At 47.9% G+C, this 19,651-nt stretch overlaps 1 protein-coding gene across 1 annotated transcript in view; it reads left to right on the top strand.

The window, feature by feature from the left end:
• The first annotated feature begins 17,806 nt into the window (after window positions 1–17,806).
• The window catches only part of SATB2 (SATB homeobox 2), a 185,807-nt gene continuing 183,962 nt past the window's right edge, over window positions 17,807–19,651 (top strand). The window contains exon 1 of the mRNA XM_084780227.1: window positions 17,807–18,098. The gene's annotated coding sequence lies outside the window, so the exon portion shown is untranslated. The remainder of the gene's footprint in view (window positions 18,099–19,651) is intronic.

Here is a 19,651-nt window from a genome sequence, read left to right as displayed (position 1 = left end):
CCCTTTTCTAGTGTGCAGATGTACATACAAACAAAACATATATATCTATATATATATATATACACATATATATTACATACATACATACATACATACATACATACATACATACATACATCTCTTTTAAGTATTAAAAGGGGCCAGTCAAGATGCATTGAGGGGGGCGGAAAGATGGCTCAGTGGCTAAGTGCATATTAGCTATTATCCTTACAGAGGATCCTTGCTGAGAATTTGGCTCTCAGCAGACATGTTAAAGGTGCTCACAACTGCTTCACCACTCCAGGTACTAAGGGGTTTGGACTCTTCCAAGGGCACTGGCACTCATGCGTACCTCTCTCCCTGCACACACATACACACATACAAATAATTTTCAAAACAGTAGAATAAAAGCTTTTTAGAAAAAATTATTTAGTATTCCAAGTCACAGCTTAGTGACGCTGCATCTGGGGTGAGGATTGTTTCCTCTTGTGATTGCATAGCTGGCTGTTAGCTGCAGCTCACGACTGCTGCCTCAGTACTGTATAGCCTGTCTCTGACCCGGGATAGGCTTACTATACTCACTGTGTGAGGCATAGTTTCTACTGAATGCGTGTCATCCTTGCACCATCATTGTGTAAAGGAATTATAAATCAAGGCCTAGTACGCTGTTTATCAGTTACTAAAAGAAGGGGGTGAAACACTGTATTGCCAAGTGTGCAAGAAAGAGTGTGCCCAGTGTCCACCAGCTGTGAACGAGAAAGAGAAGAAAAGTTGTACTTCTATCACCACTGAAGATAGTTTCTATGAGCTTATGTCACTGGTGCTTGGGGAGACTTAGACTGTTAGCTTTGAGGATAAAGGAAGCCAAACTACACTGGGCAGTGACTCACTGTTGTGCCACGCTGTCAGATCTTGCAGCCACTGGCCACATGAGGCTCTGCAACCCTGGAATTTGGCTAGTCCAGACTCAAATGTGCTGAAACGATAAAATGCATGCCATTTTTCAGAGAGTGGGTGCAGGGGAAAGAAAGAAAAGATAAGTCAGTAACTTTCATGTTGATTACTCTAGAATGAATAAAATACATTGTAAAACTTTCTCCTCCTCCTCCTCCTCCTCCTCCTCCTCCTCCTCCTCCTCCTTCTTCTGTTTTGAGATAAGGTCTCATGTATCCCGGGACGACCTCAAACTCCTTATATGTCAGAGAATGATCTTAACCTTCTGGTTCTTGTGTTTCCAACCCTTGGCTTGCTGGAATTACACTTGTGTTTGTGAGATACTGGGCATAGGACCCAGTGCTTTGTGCATGCCAGGCAAGCATGCTACCAACTGAGCAACATCTCCATCCTTAACTGCCTGTGTTTGAAAGGTGGTCCCTCAAACATTTAAAATTGCATATGTGGCATCACGTTTATGTTGGGCAGCAAGGCTGATAGGACTCAGAAGAGAGGCCCCACCCTAGAGGGCGCTGGAGTGCAACGAATGGACAGTGACACCAAAGGAATGAGACGGAAATGGAAAAATGGGAGGCTTTATCACAAAGCCAGGAGCAGGACTCCTGCCCCTGCACTCGGGCTCACTTTGAATCTGTTGATGGACTTTTCTTTGTGACCTCCAGTCCTGCATGAATGAGGCAGGGGTGACAGTTTATACCCCAGGTTCTCATTAGCTTTGGATTGGGATTCGCTTCCAAGTGACTCCTATACTTTCTAATCCCACGTGTGGAATCTGCTTTGTGCATTCATAAGACATTTGATGTGAGATTGATGCTGACACAGAAATGTCAGACTCAGCATAGTGATGGACGCCCTCAATCCTATGACTTGTGGAGCACAAATAGGGTGACCGGGAATTCAAGGCTAGTCTGGGTTACACAGTGAGTTTGAGACCAGACTGGGTCACATGAGATCTTGTCTCACACACAGAATTTTTTTTTTCAGGCAAGACATTTTATGTGTAAGATTTTGTTTTTATTATTTTCCTACACTGACTGTGGATCGACACATAGACACTGGCATCGTGCAGGGATAACTGGATTTTACATAATAGTTTACAGTTTTCAATGTCCTTTTCAGCAAATTATCACTTTTAATTGTCACAACATCTTGTGAGGCAGGCAAGGCATGTATAGATTTTTTTCATCCATATGTTGTAGCTAAGAAACTTAAAAAAAAATGTTGCCTTGACCAGCATTTGAAAGCTGTTAAGTGACAGAACTGGACGTGGACTGTGGAGAGTCTGATCGGATGGGTTGGCTTCCTGTCTTTGGTGTCTTTTCCTGTGTACGAAGGGGCACTGAGGTAGGACTGGTTGTAAATGGTTTATGGCTTCCCTAGTTCAAGCAATACTGTCCCCTTAAAGATTAGGAAAGCAAGGGTCACATATTTGAAGCTTTGGAAAGCTGCCATTTAGGAATCTGGGGAAAGGACCTATAATTGGAGCATTGCCTTCCATTTGATAGGAATGCCTTTTAAGTCCACTTATCTGTTGATTCCTTCAGTGACTTCCCTGGGAGCCCATGGAAGGCAGCTTTGGAGCAACTGACACCAGCAGAGGGAGCCAACTCCAGGGTGAGGCAGGGCAAATGTTGCCAGCTTCTCAGAGATGGACCATTGGCGGAGGAGGAAACTAAACAATGGAAGGATTATAGCAATCTAGGCACAGTGGCTTCTGCCTGGAATCCCAGCAGTCCGGGGAAACTGAGGCAAGATGATGCTGTGAGTTTGAGAGCAACCTGAGCTGTGCAGTGAGTTCAAAGCCAGCCTGAGCCACACAGCAAGGCGCTGTCTGGATTGTGAGATTTTTTTCTCTCGTCACTCATCAATAACGTGGCGTGACGTAGAAGTGTTAGAAAGTCTGGAGCAAGTTTCTGTTGGAGGATGTTTCTGTGCACTGTGTAGTCAAAGGCTGGTTTCTGTACCCAGAGGTCTGGTTGCAGTCCAGACTGTAGCATTGTTGTTGTTATGAAGCATCTCCTGTCTTGGTATGTTATAAATACTGTTCCTTCTCTACCACCTTCTGATTGGTTAAGTAAAGCGCTCAACAGCCAATAGCTTGGCAGGAGAGGATAAGGCAGGACCTTGGGGCAGAGAGAGAGAGAGTCTCAGGTGGGGACAGAGAGAGATGCAGAAGTCACATCCAGACACGAAGGAGGAAGGAGCAGCCAGGAGTAAACTAAGAAGGCAGGTAACAGGCTACACGGCTGGGAAGCAGACCAGGCCAGAATTGTCATGTTAGAATAGCTGCTTGTCTGCCCAACTATAATGCCTGGAATTTTTAATAAATATGAAAGTCTTCTGTCATTATTCAGAGCAAGGACAGGCACAGAAAAACCATATTTTTGCAAGTTTCTACCTTTTTAATTTTTTAAAATCAAGGCTGTTAGTCTTCAGATGTTAGCCAAAAATAAGTTAGGAGCATGAAGCGGGGCCTGGTGTTGGCCACAGTTGCGTGGATTTGGAGATTCCTATGTCTACTGGCGTGCAACTGTTAGAGTAGGTTGTGCTATTTGCCGCCTAGATCACAGGAAATCATTGCACACCCGAACTTATTAAAACCAGCTGTCCAAGAGAGGGACAGTGTTAAGGTGACTCAGGAGACAGTCCTAGAAGGAAAATAAAATTCAGAAATGCTAAAGATCTGCCAAAAAAAAAAAAATCACATAGATGGTACTGACTTAAGAACTAAAAGGTGAGTTCCAGGCCAGCCTGGTCTACAAAGCAGAGTCCAGGACACCAGGCCTACACAGAGAACCCCTCCCTGTCTTGAAAAACATACAAACAAACAGAACCTGCAAGGACTAAGAGGCAGCACTAACATCATGGTCAAGAATACTAGCTCATCTGGGCCTAGTAGGCTAGGTCTGTAATCTCAGGAGGCTGAAGAAGGAAGATCAAAAGTTCAGTGGTTATCTGAGGAGGGAGGGTGAGTTCAAGGTTAGCCTCGGTGATTTAGTGAGACCCTATATCAAAGAGTGGCCAGAAAGTGTGTACAAGCCAGAGGAGGTGGATGACTAGGTGGATGACTTTAAAGAAACAGTACTCACAGCATGCATGCATCAGACCTGTCAATCTCAAGATAGGACCAATCACAACATGGAGGGGAGGAGTTGGAGTTGATGCCCCACCCTAGCAGAGGAGCTATTGGCAATTGGGAGCTTTTTTTTTTTTTTTTTTTTTTGGAGAGAGAGAGAGAGAGAGAGAGAGAGAGAGAGAGAGAGAGAGAGAGAGAGAGAGAGAGAGAGAGAGAGAGAGAGAGAGAGAAAGAGAGAGAGTACAGAGGTCAGAAAATAACTTTTGAGGATCAGATCTCTACCACCACCATGGGACTAAGGAATCAAACTCAGGTCACCAAGTTTGGGTTCTAAGAGCCGCACTCACTTATCTTATTATGAACATTTCATTCGTTTGTTTTGTTTTTTGAGATAAGGTTTTTCTGTGTAGCTCTGGCTGTCCCAGAACTCACTCTGTAGACCAGGCTGTCGTCGAACTCACTCACAGAGTTTCACCTGCCTCTGCCTCTCAAGCGCTGGGACCAAAGTCGAGCGCCACCACCACCTGCCTGGGGCATTTTTTCAACCTCAAAATTTAGCATAAGTCATATGAATTGTTCTACATTCTATTTTATTTTCTATGTCACTTTTGTTAGCGCTAAGGCTTTGTTTTTCTTACCTGTGCTTTGAAACACCTCACCCATAAACAGGTCTGATTTCTAGAAAGGGAGAAGATGAAGTCAGTTTTATATGCCTCACAGGCTTGGGAGGACAGTGGGAGCTGCTGTGGCTCAAGTGTCTTCTGCATGATTACACCTGCTGGGATAACGGCAGAGGCCTCCATCAATGATCCTCCTGTAACTAATAAATGCCCCCCTCTGTCTCTTCCGTGGCCTCGGAAGACAAGCCAGCCACTTGCCTCGGCTCTGCTGAACTCTGTCTCACAACCTTTCTAAGTTTCAGCCCCTGTCCAGCTCAAGACAAAACCTAATCGTGGATCTCTTCCTTAGTGTCCCGGTCACTTCTGCCATTCTGCTCACACCTTTGTCTTGTCCTTTGGGTAATAAGCTCCTGTCAATTGCTTGCCGGGGACCGCCTTGTCTTCTCAGTGTATTCTCACTTCTTTAAGGACAAAGGTAGGCTCCTGAAATCGGAAGCTTTCCTCACACCTGCTGGCACAAATAATAGGAAGTCTGTTACTTTTATTTTGAGAGCTTCGCTCACATCATAACTGGATGAGTTACTATGTTTCAGACCATCGTGTCATCCTTCCTAGGGATATTTATAGAAGGCTTCCATCGGGAGGGGGGTTGTGAACACAAAGGGCTCCGAAGGGCCTGAGGATTCCACAGCCAGCTGACTGTGTGGCCTTGGAAAGCCTCAGTGTGCCAGCCAGCAGCTCGCGCTCTCTCTCTCTCTCTCTCTCTCTCTCTCTCTCTCTCTCTCTCTCTCTCTCTCTCTCTCCTCCCTCCTTCCCTCCCTCTCTCTCTCTTCTCTGTCTCTGTCTCTGTCTCTGTCTCTGTCTCTGTCTCTGTCTCTCTCTCTCTCTCTCTCTCTCTCTGTCTCTCTCTCTGTCTCTGTCTCTCTCTCTGCTGGGATGACCTCCATTGTCTTCACCAAATTTCTTCTGCCATTGCTGTGACTATTCTGTTCATTCTCCCATTTTCACCCGCACCAAACACCTTTCTCCAAGGAGTGGAACCCTGTACCTTACCTCCTATTAGGCCTCAGTTTGCCAACGCAGCAGTTGTCTGAACCCAAACTCTGCCCTTGAACACTAGATTTAAAATAACCGTTTACTCATGTAAATGGCTCACTGATAGTCACTCTTGCTTATGCTTGAGAAAGATGTTGTTTGTCTGTTTTGTTTTTGTTTGTTTTTTATGTACTTGGGGCATTCTCTGGCTGGCAATAGCATGTAACCATAATTTTTGTCTTTTAAGACAGAGTTTCTCTGTGTAACAGCTCTAGATGTTCAAGAACTTGCTCTGTAGAGCAGGCTGGCCTTGAACTCACAGCAATCATCAGCCTGCCTCTACCTTGAAAGTGCTGGGATTAAAGACGTGCGCCACCTCCCCACGCCTGGCTATGTCACCATAACTTTAATCAAGGTTTGATTGGTGCCTTTAATCAGGGTCCATTAGTAAAGCCTCATCTATGATCTCTCCCTGCTGGACTACTAACAGAACCCTACAGAAAGAACGAGCAAGGTGTGCCCACCCTGACTGAGACCCACCCATGTCTGGTTATCCTGTGTGCCTTTCTGCCAGCTCTCCCCTTCTCTGAGCTCACTTTTGAAAGTGCAGTGTAGAAGGCAAAAGCAGACCTTTCTTACAGTGGTCTTGTGAGGGCTCCTGGAGATGAAACAGGCAAAATATGCAGTAACACTTGTGGCTGTTTTTGCTATGGTCCTTTCAGGATTCTTTAAGACAGGAAGTAGTGGGGGCTGGAGAGATGGCTCAGTGGTTAAAAGCACTGACTGCTCTTCCAGAGGTCATGAGTTCAATTCCCAGCAACCACATGGTGGCTCACAACCATCTATAATGAGATCTGGTGCCCTCTTCCGGAGTTCAGGTGTACATGCAGGCAGAATACTGAATACATAATAAATATTTAAATCTTAAAAAAAAAAAAAAAGACAGGAAGTAACTGAACAATAAAACCAGTGGACAAAATATCCACAGGAGAGAAAAAAAATACTCAGAGGTGGAGAGGGAGAGAGGGAGAGAGTTGCTCCCTTAGCAGGCTTTATGGTACCCTTTGATTTTATAGCCACCCAGTCATCCCAAGAGCCTGAGAGGCCCTCAACCTGGAGTTCTCTGATACTGCAAAAGAGTATTGACTGGGAGAAAGCAATTGATTTGTGTCAGGGTTGTTGGAGTGAACACAAAGCAAGATCATTGAAATTTTATTATCAGAGTATTTAAAACTGATGTAAATATCTAAACAGAGCTCGAAGAGGTGAAAGCGTTGAACTGACTAGAAAACCAGGCTAAGTGGACTGCGTCCCATCAGAGGTTCCACTGAGGTAGCTACCTTTCCATTAGAGATAGTGGTGGCACAGTGTAGCAAGACCCGACTCAGAGGACAGACACAGAAATCTTTAGAAAGGAGAGGTGCAAAAAGAGAAACAGGCTCTTTCACTGCCACTACGGTCAGCTTTGGTTGAAATCTGGAGAGGTGAGACTCTGAGGCAGCCCTGGAGGCTGTGTGCACATGGAACCCCTGGCCTCACATTTCTGCGTGCGAGTGAAACCCCTGGCCTTGAATTTCTGTGTGCACGTGGAACCCCTGGCATTGTGTTTCTGTGTGTAGGTGTAACACCTGGCCTTGCATTTGATCTTGCACCAGGGAGGAAGAAAGCTTCCTCCTACTGCTCCTGACCAACTAGACCTGTCCCCCTCCTGGGCATGGCTAGTGCCCACACAGTGGTAAAAGAACTTTAGCAGGAATAGATCTTATCACAATGCGACCAGAGTGGGGATTTATAAACTAGATGGGGAACATTAGCCAGACTAGTGAAGTGCAGCTACTTTCTTTTCTAAAACCAGATCACTCCAGAAAAGGGAAATGGCATCATTTTATTTCTTCGTCAACACCAAACAATATTGGGCACCATGCATGCTTAGTACAGATCAACTAGAGAGGCATTTCCTAGAGGAAGCCCAGGGGGATCTTACCCAGGCCACAGGACACTCACCCCCCCCCCCATCCCTCTGCCGAAGCAGAGAGCAGAGGGTTACCTAAGCCTCTTACTCTCTGCTCCATGACAAAGAACCTACATGCTGAGAAGCTCCAAGTGTTATTAAGCCCAGATTTCTGTGGATGGCATCAGCAGAGTCTTGCTAAATGTGGTAGAGCTAATGATGAATTCCTTATTTAAAGACATTAATTTTCCATATGAGAAGGGAAAGAGGAATTAGGTTAATAATCTATATCTTTTACACACACACACACACACACACACATATGAACACACACACATGAACACACACACAGAGAGGTGGGTGGCAAGGGAGAGGGAGAAAACAATTTTACTACATTCCAGGAGCTGCCTAAGCAACTGACATAGAGTGTACTGTTTAATCTTCACAATTCTGTGCAATAACTGTTTGTATGTTGTGCATTTCACAAAGAAGGAATGCAAGGCTCACGGGGGTGGGGGGGGGTGGGGGGGCGGTAAGTTTACCTCCTAAGTTGGCACTGCTAATAAGTGACTTAATCTTTAGGTTTAGAATTTAAAAGCATAATTAGTCAAGTACCCTCAATGCTTACAGAAACTCTCATAGTCTTTAAGGACAATGCAAGAACATGGAAACACTCCTCCCTGGCTGGGCCTCCCTGAAGGTAAAGTTCTTATTCCTTATTTCATCTCGTGCCCTGTGCAGCATCTTCATGACTGACTTCTCCTGGCTTCGAAGGAGGTACAGACAATGAGCTGCATCGCTCTCTCTCTTTTTTTCTTTATTTAAATTATAATTTATTCTGATTGCATCCTAATTGTTATCCCCTCCCTTGTATTTTCCATCCCCCTCTTTCCCTGCCTCTTCTGCCCTATTCCCCTCCTCTAGCTAGACCTCTGACAGAAAGGGACCTCCTCCCCCACCATCTGACCACAGCCTATCAGGTCTCATCCGGATAGCCTGCATCCCCTTCCTCTGTGTGACAGCATAATTCTCTTTCCTTGCCCAGTTTCTCCCAGAGAAAAGAGTACCTAGCATTCAGCCTCCAGGTGGGGGCCCAGGACTGAGGGTTAAAGAGCTATGCTGGGGACGCAGCCCTCTTCTGGTGGAAGTTCTGCCGGTAGACAGAAGGCTGCAGCACAAATCCCATATGGACTGGGTTTGCCCTGATGCTGCTTCATCTAGAGGATTGGGGCAAACCAATAGAAAACCTGGAAGGCAATGACACTCAGTTTCCTCTTGCGGTGGAGAGTGAACAAGCAAACACAGCAGCTAGCATGCAGTTGGATTTAGAAGATATTGGGGCAAGTCCCTCTAAAACCTGGCCGCCCCAAGAGTTAAAGGACAGGAAGTCCCTCCCGAGGTTTGCTTTTGTTCAGCTGTTTGCGGCTTTGCTGTAGACACAGGCATGTGTGCGAATGCCTGGACAGATGTTACAATGTGGCCTCCCTCTGGGAGGCATTTTTAACGGGGACATGATTAAAAGTGTTTCTCTTCAAAAACTGATACAGAGGGCCTACAAAGATGGCTCAGCTCAGCTGTCCAAAGCACTTCCTGCTTTTCCAGAGTACCAGAGTTCAGTTCCCAGCAGGCATGTCTGGGAGACTCAGGATTGTCTGCAACTCCAGCTTCCAGGGTTCTGACACCCTCTTCTGGGCACACACACACACACACACACACACACACACACACACACACACACACACACACACGGTGTAAACTCAAACAGATGCACATTCACGTGAAAAAATTATTGAGTGAGGCCAAAAAGGCTCTCACTGCTTGGAACCCTGTCCTATAAAACTAAACACAGTGAGAGTCACTTCTTTACTGCCATGCCTGGAACCATGACAGGAAACTCTTCCATCCCCATGTGAGATGTCCCACCAGGCTTTGGAACACAGGGAAGCCTTTTGAAATTAGCCTCAGGGGTTTTTTGGGGGGGGGGGTGGATACTATGTAGCTGCTGGAATCTGCAGGGCATATGGGCTTGCCTGCCAGGAAGTGCACCCCATTCTCACCCCTGGGGTCCTCCTCTTTTCTTCCTGCTTCCATCCTTGCAGTCTGATTGGAAACTTGGGCTTTGGCTTCTAAAAGGTTGGAGTTTGATGGACAAGTGAAATGATGGGTTGGGGAAAGGCAGGTGGGTGAACGAAAGGACTTCAATGCCATCTCTTCATGAAGCTCGGCAAGCAGTGCTTCTGAATTGTTGGCTGTATAAGCCCAAATGCCATCTTTGCGTGTGAGACAGGAAGAATTGCACATCTCAGCCAACCTGCGCTCTTTCCTTCTTCGCCCTAATTCTCTAAGGACTTTGAAGAAGGGAAGTCAATAAATCAATTGGTACCTTGTCCAATATCCATTTCAATGACATCACAGCCCCATTTGCTGGAGATCAGACATTAGTTACGGAAACAGACACAGACATTTCCATTTGTGATGTGTCTCTGCCTTTGTGAACAAGAATACAAATAAGAATGTTGAAGTGAAATGCTAAATAATAGCATTTGTGTCGGCATTGCAAAAATAAAAAGAAGGCAATTATAGAGGGTGACAATGTCGCTTATCTTTTATTTATAGGATGTATCACAATAATGCTAAAAGCACTAAATATATATATACAATGATGGCATTCGTAGTACGCCTCACTAAACCATGTGGGACCTAATGATTGTACAAGGATCAGGTGCCCTGTTACCACAGCTAGGCTGGAGACCAAGGTTATGGGGGAGAGCTCTAGTCTCAGCTCTGCCCCGGAGAGTGGCTCTTTGTCTTCTTTCAGCTCCTGTCATCTGGGAAGTGCTGTGGATGGACCAGATGACCTTTAAGCACTGTCCCAGTGTGAAAACCTCAGCTTTTACATTCTCTCTGGAGAGGCTTTGGCATTAGGAGGGCATATACCTTAAGGTTGTGGGTGTGTTCTCCTGAAAGGACAGGTTCCTGGTGTGTGTGTGTGTGTGTGTGTGTGTGTGTGTGTGTGTAAGAGAGAGAGAGAAAGAGAGAGAGAGAGAGAGAGGGAGAGAGAGAGAGAGAGAGAGAGAGAGAGAGAGAGAGAGAGAGAGAGGGAGAGAGACTCACCAAAGGAGAGTCAGAGCAGGTATTACCCCCCCACACACACACACACACTACTAGGCACTTGCAGTTTGCTTCATTGCTTCCACTTGACGGATTTCTGTGTGGATTGACTGCTTTTATTCCTTTATTAAAATGTTTAGTTAGCATACAGAATGGCAGCTATCATAGCTACATTTTCATAGGCATCATCCATCATTAGGCCATCCCTCTACTCCCTAGAGCTGTTCCTCTCCAGGGTTGTTCTTACAACAGCAGTGGAAGCTTGAGGCCTTGGGAATCCTCCCTCAAATCCTAGAGGCCAGGAGAGTGGCTCTGATATTGATATTCTTGGGACAAAGCCTGCAGGTCTCATCAATGCTTCTGTTTGTACTGAGGTTTCACAAAGCCCCTGGAAATAAATGACTTGAGAAATAGAATGGAAAGGGATTACTGGTATGCAGCGAAAAAATACAGTAAATCTGCATCTGAACCTAGGCAGTCTTCTTCCCTACTAAAGCACTCAGCTGTGCCTTCCTGTCTTGGGGTGTGTGTGTGTGTGTGTGTGTGTGTGTGTGTGTGTGTGTGTGTGTGTGTGTGTGTGTGTGTATCAACCGGAAATGAGCGGCCATCTGGGCACCGGGTCCCCTCCTCTGCTCCAAACTAAGGTATCCACAAGCCAGAAGAGGAAACTACCAGCAGGAAGGCGACCCAGAAGGACTCTAGCAAGCCAGGTGACCCTAGACCTGCACTCACAGGTGCCAGACAGAGACCTAGGAGACACAGCTATCTCCCTGACAGCTTGGCTAGGGGGCTTGTTAGAAAGCTGTGAACTACGTAGTCCACCTGTGTCCCTCAGAAGCTCCTGGCCCTCCGGGGTATCCAGCATTTCCTAGCACAAGTAATTTGCTGTGAATAACACTGGAAGCACCCGCTCTGTGATCGAGAGCTAATAATAATAGCTATTAGGTGTCAGCTTGCCTCAAACGGGCTGGCTGGAGCTGAGCCGGGCCGGGCCGCGCCACTGAGAACAGCGAGGCCAAAGGAAGACTCCTGTCGCGCGAGTTCCTAGGCTTTTCATAAGTTGCCAAAAAGTCAGGGCCAAGCTCGTGAAGGAGGTGGCCAATATGGACGGCATGCGGAGCCTCTCTTCCTAGCTTGGGTAGTCTACACACACCGTTTCAACTCCGGGTGCCCTGCGAGACCTGGGCTCGGTGCATTCTCCGTTTCTGGGCTTCAGCATCCCTTTTAACTGAACCCGGGAAGTCAAGTTCTCCGGTGAGCAGAGGAGGATCCAGCCTCTGTACCTTGCCTTGGGTACCCCGCCACACACCTTTATCTTGGATAGGAGTAATGCTCCAAAACGAAGTCATTTAGGGTGATGTTCTAGGGTTCTGATTCGTTCCCAAACAGAACGAATCAGAGGTCTGGGTATCAGCTCTTTCATGGGTGACCAGTACGGAAAGCTCCCGCAAAAGTTCTCTCCGAATTCACGTTTGTGCAGGGCGCGCTCTGCTGGGTCAAAGCAGTCATCAGTTCTGCCAAAGGGCGCGCTGCGGGGAGACCCAGGGTGCATAGAGAGCAGAGGACTGAGTTAGACAAATAAGCAGTCTAACTCAGACCATTGGGCATTTTCCGGGGAGTGTGCCGATAGACTATAGCTGTCACACACCTTAGAAAATGCGCAGGGGTGGTGGGAAATGAAGGGATAGAGTTTTGACCGGCTTCTGGGCGTCTCTCATGCTCTTCCTGCACGGGCCAGTCCAGGTCTGCACCAGGCACAAGGCTTAGTAAGTCTTACCGGTTCTCTCCCGACCCTGCTGAGGTCAGGATGAGCGGACTGAAGACCCCAGAATACTCTCCATAGAGGCAGGGCCTAGCCAGAGTGTCTGAAGGTGGGGTTGGGGCTCAACCTAGGTATCCCCCTCCAAAGAAGGGAGGAGAGAGGCCAGCACGCAGGGTGTCTCAGGCCGCTTTCCGGGAATCCTGGAATAGGGTTGCGACCTGACCTGTGAGTGAAGTAGCCACTTCACCTTTCCGGTATAGGTTACTCAGCGCGTCAAGGACGCCATCGAAAACTGTAAAGACCAAACCGAGCCACCCACGCTTTATTACCGCTAGAGACTGAGCCAAATGTGGAGACTTGGTACTCTTCCAGACGCACTTCAGGTTTCCCCGGGCTGGCGGTGGGGTGCAGGCCAGGTTTAAAGGTCTCTCTAGAGAGAAGAGGACGGAATACTTTTTAGCCAGCCTCCTACGACTTTTTAGAAAATGCTTTTGGTTTGGCAGTTGGGAGTTACAAAGAAAGACCTCTTAAACATCCAGTGCTGCCTTTCCCGGTCCGTGCTGCACCGCCCCACCCCCACCCCAATCCAAACACACTTTTCTGTAAACTAATCCCTCCCCCCCCCCCACTTTATCTGAGTAGGATAATAGGTGTGAGAGGGGACTAACTTGTTTGTCTGTAGCGGAGCCGAAATAGGCGCGCGGGGAAGGGCTTTTGTAAAGCGTTTTTTTTTTTCCAAGTTGCTGATGTGCGGGTCGAGGAAGAGCTCTGCGTGTTGGTGAGATGACGCCCAGCCTGGAGCGCTGGTACTTGCCGCCGGAGCTCCGTCCGTCTCCCGCGGCTCAAGGTTCTAGGACTCTGGGCCAGGCCAGAACCAAGGTTTTTGAGGAAACTAGACAGTCCGATTAGCCATCTTTCTTCTTTTGGTTTGTGCGACCCACCACAATTCTCCCCCTCCTCTTTTCCTCCCCTCCCCTCCCCACTTCTCTTCCCTTCCCCCCCCTCTTTCCTACCCTTCCCTCAGCTCCCCTCCTCTTCCCTCCTTTCTCTCCCCCTGCTGTGTGCAGGTAGCCCTGAAAGTGAGGCTTAGAAGTGGTGTGCGCTCTGGGGGCTGCCTCTTCTGGATTTAGGAACCTCCGTGGATCCAGAGACAGAAAGAGGGTCAAAGGGGCATCCGCCCGCTTTGAAATTAGCACGTGGTTTCCTTCCCCCAGGACAGGGGGGTCAGAGGGAGAACTCCAAGCACTGGGCTCTCTGGGGTGGCTCTTTGAACACAAATTCGACCACGGCAATAATAGTGAGTGACACTTTTGATGACGACTACCAGGTTTGGCAGTGCCTTTTTCTGGTTTTCAAGGCGATTAACTCTGGAGGTTGGCCTGCGATCGGATCGCCCTTGGCCACTGAAGCCTCTTTCTGGAGATTAGGGTGGAAATGGAGCCCAGGTTTCTGGTCTGGGCCCTTTGTAGCCTTGGATTGACTTTTATTTGTGGCGGCGATGCTGAAGGAACCACGGCAGTCACACAGATCTGTAGGTTCTAGACGCCCACTTCTGCAGAACCCTTTTTCACCAGCTTGGTCCCATGGTCTCTTAGGGTCACCCCTCCCCCCCCAAAAGCACTTGTCTGAAATTTACCAGATTCCAACCTTAAGGCAAGAAAAAAAGTGTTTCATATACAAACCGATCAGGGTATTTGCAGATAATTGCGAATGTCAAATACTCGGGCGTGATGACAAAATGCAGAGGTTGCTAGGGCCAGGGAAGGGGCCTGAAGGGCAGAGGGGGGGGTGGCTGCTAGGCTGCCCGGCCACCCCATTCCTGTTCAGAGGCAGGGCCTTAGAGGTGGAAGGGGGGGGTGGCACTCGCCAGCATCTGCCCACCGAACAATTAACTAAGACTTGCCTCTTGGAGCTAGCACCAAGGAGCTCATTCATAAAGCCATTAACAGAGTTCTCTCCTGAGCTGGCTCCTCGAGGAAGTGCCAGGGTGAATACTGCACCAGCCAAGCCTGGCCCCCTTCACTCTGTGCCCCTTGTCTTAAGTCCCGTTGCAAAGTCCCTTCCACCTAGCTCTCCCACTGTTAACCCAAATGCTGTTGCTCCCTCTCTCTAAGACATGCCACCCGTGAGGAGAGTCACCAGTCACTTTGGTAGCAACAACTTCATCTTTCTAGTGCCAGGGTTGGTTTACACAGAAATACAGAATGAAGGGGAGGGGTGAGATAATAATAATAATAATAATAATAATAATAATAATAATAATAATAATCAGAACTCCAGTCTTTTTTTTTTTTTTTACCTCACTAACTACTAAGGTTGCAAGAGGCCTTGGGGTACCCATGAAGGGACTATGCACTCAGCTTGCCAAAACAGACCCTGTCTGGGTCTCAGCAAAAGCCAAAGGAGCCATCCCCCACTACTGCTTTTTGGTCAAGCCTTCCCAGATTCCCTCTTCCCCGACCCTTGCAGAAACAATCTGAATGTTTCAGGCTCCAATTCCTCTTGGAGAGGGGCTAAGCATGAGAGTGGAAAGTACTCCTGTAGATTAAAAAAAAAGTACTGGTAAGGTGTGTGTGTGTGTGTGTGTGTGTGTGTGTGTGTGTGTGTGTGTGTGTTGCTGGTGGCAGAGCTGTGGTTTTGGGAGGGAGGGGTCTGGGATCTCAGGGACGCGGAATCTGGAGGCTGGAGGTGGAAGTGAGTGAGAAGAGCTATAGGGAAGGGTCTCTGCTTACCGCCTACAGCAATAACCTACTTGCTGGTTTTCATCCAGCCTTGTCAGGGAAGGGAATTCTCACAGATCTTCACCCCACCATCCCCTTTCCTTTCTGAGAGCAGAAGACTTTCCGGTGGAAAGGGAAGGACAGAAAATGCGTGCTCGGCCACTGCCCTAAACACGTTGCACTCCAGTTTCTGGAGGTTTTTCCGTGACAAACTAGAAAGCAGCCAGGGTTGGAGCACAGCACCTAGGAGCTGAGGAGGAGGGAATGCATATCTTGGGGCAAAGTAGAGAGGCCTTATTAGCCAGATTTGTACTGAGGAAGACAGAAGCTGCCTTGGGATGCAGAAATCTCTAAGGTTTGGGAAGTCCAATCTGGTCCCAGAAGTATGGTACCAGCTCCTTAGCCACCACCCACTAGGAGCAATCAGAGGATCCAGTCCTTCAAGCTTCTAACCCGGAAGGTTTCCATCTGCCCCAAAATCCTGGCTTGAAGTCTTTTGCAACTCAAAGAGCAGCTTGTCCTGCAAGGAGTCCGTGCAGGTCCGGGGAAGTGGGAGTAGAGCGGCAGCCAAAGTTTTCAAGAGCCTGGGCGGCCAGTGGCGCCGCAACTGTAAGATGTGATTCGATTTGACTTTCCAAATCAAAGTGCATTGATTTGCGCCTAAAGAGTTCACGGCACATAACTGTCTTAATTAAACCTGCTATAAACAGACAAATCACTTCTTGCTCTTGTACAGAGAACTTGGGGAGATGTCAGAGGGTCTGGCATAAACCAGGCTTAGGAGATGCGCTTTAAAAAAAAAAAGTGCAAATGAGGCAAAACCAGAAAAGGAATCGAAGTGGATTTTCTGCATCCTCAGAAAAACTGATGAACTGAAAGCAAAACTCTGGGATAGCGGGGAGTCATGAAAGGACAGCCAGGGTTCCCAGTGTTGTGCTGTTGGGACCCAAGTCCAGAGCAGGGAACCAGCAGTGGGAAGACTAGAAGGCAGGTTGAGGATACAGAGGTGCCCTGCCCGGAAGCTCTAAGTGACTCCCACTGGGCCCTGCACTTCTCTTCTTAACCCTTCCATCTTTTCCTGTCGTTTCCTCAAATTCACACAACAGTAGGAGAGTACTTCTGGTTTCAACAAGGCTAAGGTGGAGAATAAAAATAACTCACATAGAGCTCCCTGGACACGCGCACCACACTGTAGCACTGTACTGGTTGAAGGAGGAGATGAGACCGTTGAAAGTGTTTTCAGGAGTCTGGTGGAGAAGCCAATGGAAAGAAAACTTGTTTGCTAGCAACCCTCTGTGAAAGCGGGAAGAAGATTGTCGTCGGGAATGTGCCCACTTGGAAGCCTGTGGCTGAGCCTCCTCCGCGTGGCTGGCGATCTTCAAATGGATGAGGAAGGTCAGGCACCGGTGTGTTGCTGGCCTCTGGATAAAGAGGGCTGAGCCCAGAGAAGGTCAGCCAGATGTTCCTTTTCTCCTGGGCTGTGAAAAGGGGTAGGTCACCCTCATATTTGGAAGTTACCTGGCAGAGGCAACCTTCAGTCAACTTCAGGTCTCACAGCCTAAAACCATTGGAACAAGGAAAGCCTGTCAATTTCCTAGCTAGCGAGGAAAGGAAAAATTTCCCCAAATACAGTGAAAACATGGGAGATATGTACACACACACACACACACACACACACACACACACACACACACACGTTTGAGTATGCTTCTGGTAACTTCAGAGGCCAACACTTTGCCCCCTGGAAAACTTGAATCTCATTTCTTTTCTTTGACTACTTAGCATCCAATCCTACTAATAATGTGATGCCAAAAATGCTCTTCATTTCGTTAGACTGACACCTGTATACACTAGCTGTGGTATCTTTGGAAAATAATTTAACTTCAGGTAAGTTACAGAACAACACGTTTCCAGTTTTTTTTTTAATTCAGTCTTTAACATCCACGTGAAAAAGAAGAAAAGCACAACAAACAAGAAGCCCACATGCTTGGTGAAAACCACTTTTAGGCAGTTTTCAGTTTCCAAGATTTTTGTATAGGTGGAAACAACTCTAAAGACACTAGTTAATTGGCTATGAGCAATTCTTGAACATGGGAAAATCTTCTCTATCTTAAAAATGAAGGCTTAATTCACAAAGAGGAAAATACTTACTGTTGGAAAAACATGCTTAAAATTGTTAGAAATAAAAATTAAAAATTAAATTGTATTATGGCACAGAATTTTTACTAAAACCAAATTATCATTAAAATCTACGCGATTGAATATAGTGAAAATTGGTTAAAAGACAAATATTAGGGAAACACTGTAGTTTTTTTTTAACTACCACACAAAATGGTAAAGTCTTTAGAACCATCCTCCTCTTCTATTTTTCTTGTAGTATTTTTGTCTTCAGAAATAACCACAATTCTCCTTTCAGGACTTTCCACTCCCAAGCGCAATCATGATTGCTCTGTACACAAAGGGCTTTGAAAACAAACAACTTTCTCACATTCACACTCTCACACACCACACAAACCAACAGGACGTAGCCTCTCCTTTCTGAAAGTGGGAGGAAAGAGGGAGGGAGGGAGGGAGGGAGGGAAGAAGAGAGAGAGAGAGAGAGAGAGAGAGAGAGAGAGAGAGAGAGAGAGAGAGAGAAGCGTAGGTAACCAACAAGAAGCCCAATTACTAAGCTTTATTGATACTAAAAGGAGAAGTTCCCCCTCGTAAAATTTCTCCGAGCTTATTAGTTATTTAAATCAGCCCCGGGGGCTGGACTTGCAACGCCTAGGGCACCTTCCTTGGCTCCTGGAGGTGAGCAGCCAGCGTCGGGGCGCCGCCGGCCGCGTTGACCCATCACTTCTCACTAGGCACTGGGCAAGAGGGGCGAAGGCAAGCGCAGAGAGCTGAGGTGAGCCGCTTGGCCAGGGGTGTCAGGCTTGGCAGGGTCAGATGGTCACGGGTACCAGGTATCAGAAATGAACTGGTCACCACTACTGCTGAGGCTGTGGGAGAGCAGGCCAAGTGGTTACGGAGTGCTGCAATCCAGCCCAATGGCAGTGAGACATTTGGGTGGCGCAGGTCATTTGTCCCAAAGACCCGGATCTAGAACCTGCCGCTTCGGGTGTCTAGGGCAAACTCCTGTTATGCTTGGGGTGGGCACTAGGTGAATTTACACCTTTCTGGGTCGGCTATTCTCTTCGTTAGTTAGCTGGCAGAGCCACTGTGTAAGTGTGTGTGTGTGTGTGTGTGTGTGTGTGTGTGTGTGTGTGTGTGTGTGTACACGCGCTCGCGAATGAGGGGGTGGGTAGAGAATTGGATTTATTAAACAACAACAACAAAACCGCTTCCTACCAAAGTCCCCTAAGCTACTCATTGGGGATCTCAAGTCTTGATATGACTCCAGATCGGCGCCAGGTGGGTTTGTCCTTTCCCATGACGCGGAGGGAAGGAGGTACCGTGGGTGAAGCGTCCCAGGATGCGGGCGTCTCAGCCACCTGGACTTTAGTCCCGGTGTCAAGCCTTAATCGACTAAAAGTGCAGGGGTGGATGGGGGGCTTCCTACGACCCTGGGAAAACTGAATGCTCAGGCCTAGGAAGCGGTCTGGGTCCCCCACTGTACCTGCGCAGTTTGGTCCGCAGGATACACTGACTATGTGCAGCATCCGTGGTCCCAGTAAGTGCCTAAGACGTTGCGCCAGGTTTTATAAACGCCCCTGTGGTGCGGAGCTTAGCACCGGAATCACAGCAAGCTCTGGCTACTGCTGCGGCTAGGACCGCCTGGCATCCAGCGGCCAGCCGGAGCTGGTGGAATGGCGTGCCTTGCGCTTTTTTTTTTTTTTTTTTTTTTTTTTTGGATGTAGTACTCATTGTAAGAGATTGGGAGCGGCTGCAGGCCAGCATGTTTTACGTGCGCGGTCACATCTTGGTGTTGGGTGGTCTGAAGGTGCCTTGGGCCCGGCACCGCGTCGATTCCGCTCCTCATTAACTTGAGGAATCTCGGCGCTGCGGAATCACTAGCTCAGGCTGGCGCAGCCGGTTTCAGCCGCAGCCCACGCGGTGGCGCTGTAGGGAGGCATCGCCTGGACTCTGGTCGGGGACCCCTGGCAGTGACCCGGTCTTGGTGGTGGAGGGACCTTGACAACTTGCCTTGGCTTCTAGTTCTTCGCTTTGGGCAGGAAATCCTCGGCCTCCCTTGGCCTTTCCCAAAGGAAAACAGCGCAGCCGGTGTAGCCGCTCCAAGCTGGGGACGAGTGACGGAGACTATTCCTTTGGCCTTTTCTCTCTCCTGCCTTGTTAATTTCCATCATTTATAGTAGGTTTCTATATATAATCTACATTAACTAGGCGGTGGCTTCTCTCGTTGCGCTGCTAAAGGAAGAAAACTACCCATTAAGACACTAGAAAAGCGTGTCGGATCCCGGGAGTCTGTCCTGGAGTTGGGGGATATTGCCCGGAGTCGCT

The sequence above is a fragment of the Acomys minous genome (genome assembly GCF_964271855.1).
Source record: "Acomys minous genome assembly, chromosome: 4".
NCBI classification, from domain to species: domain Eukaryota; kingdom Metazoa; phylum Chordata; class Mammalia; order Rodentia; family Muridae; genus Acomys; species Acomys minous.
Note: the sequence above shows the minus strand (reverse complement) of the source record. Positions and strands in the feature narration are given on the sequence as shown.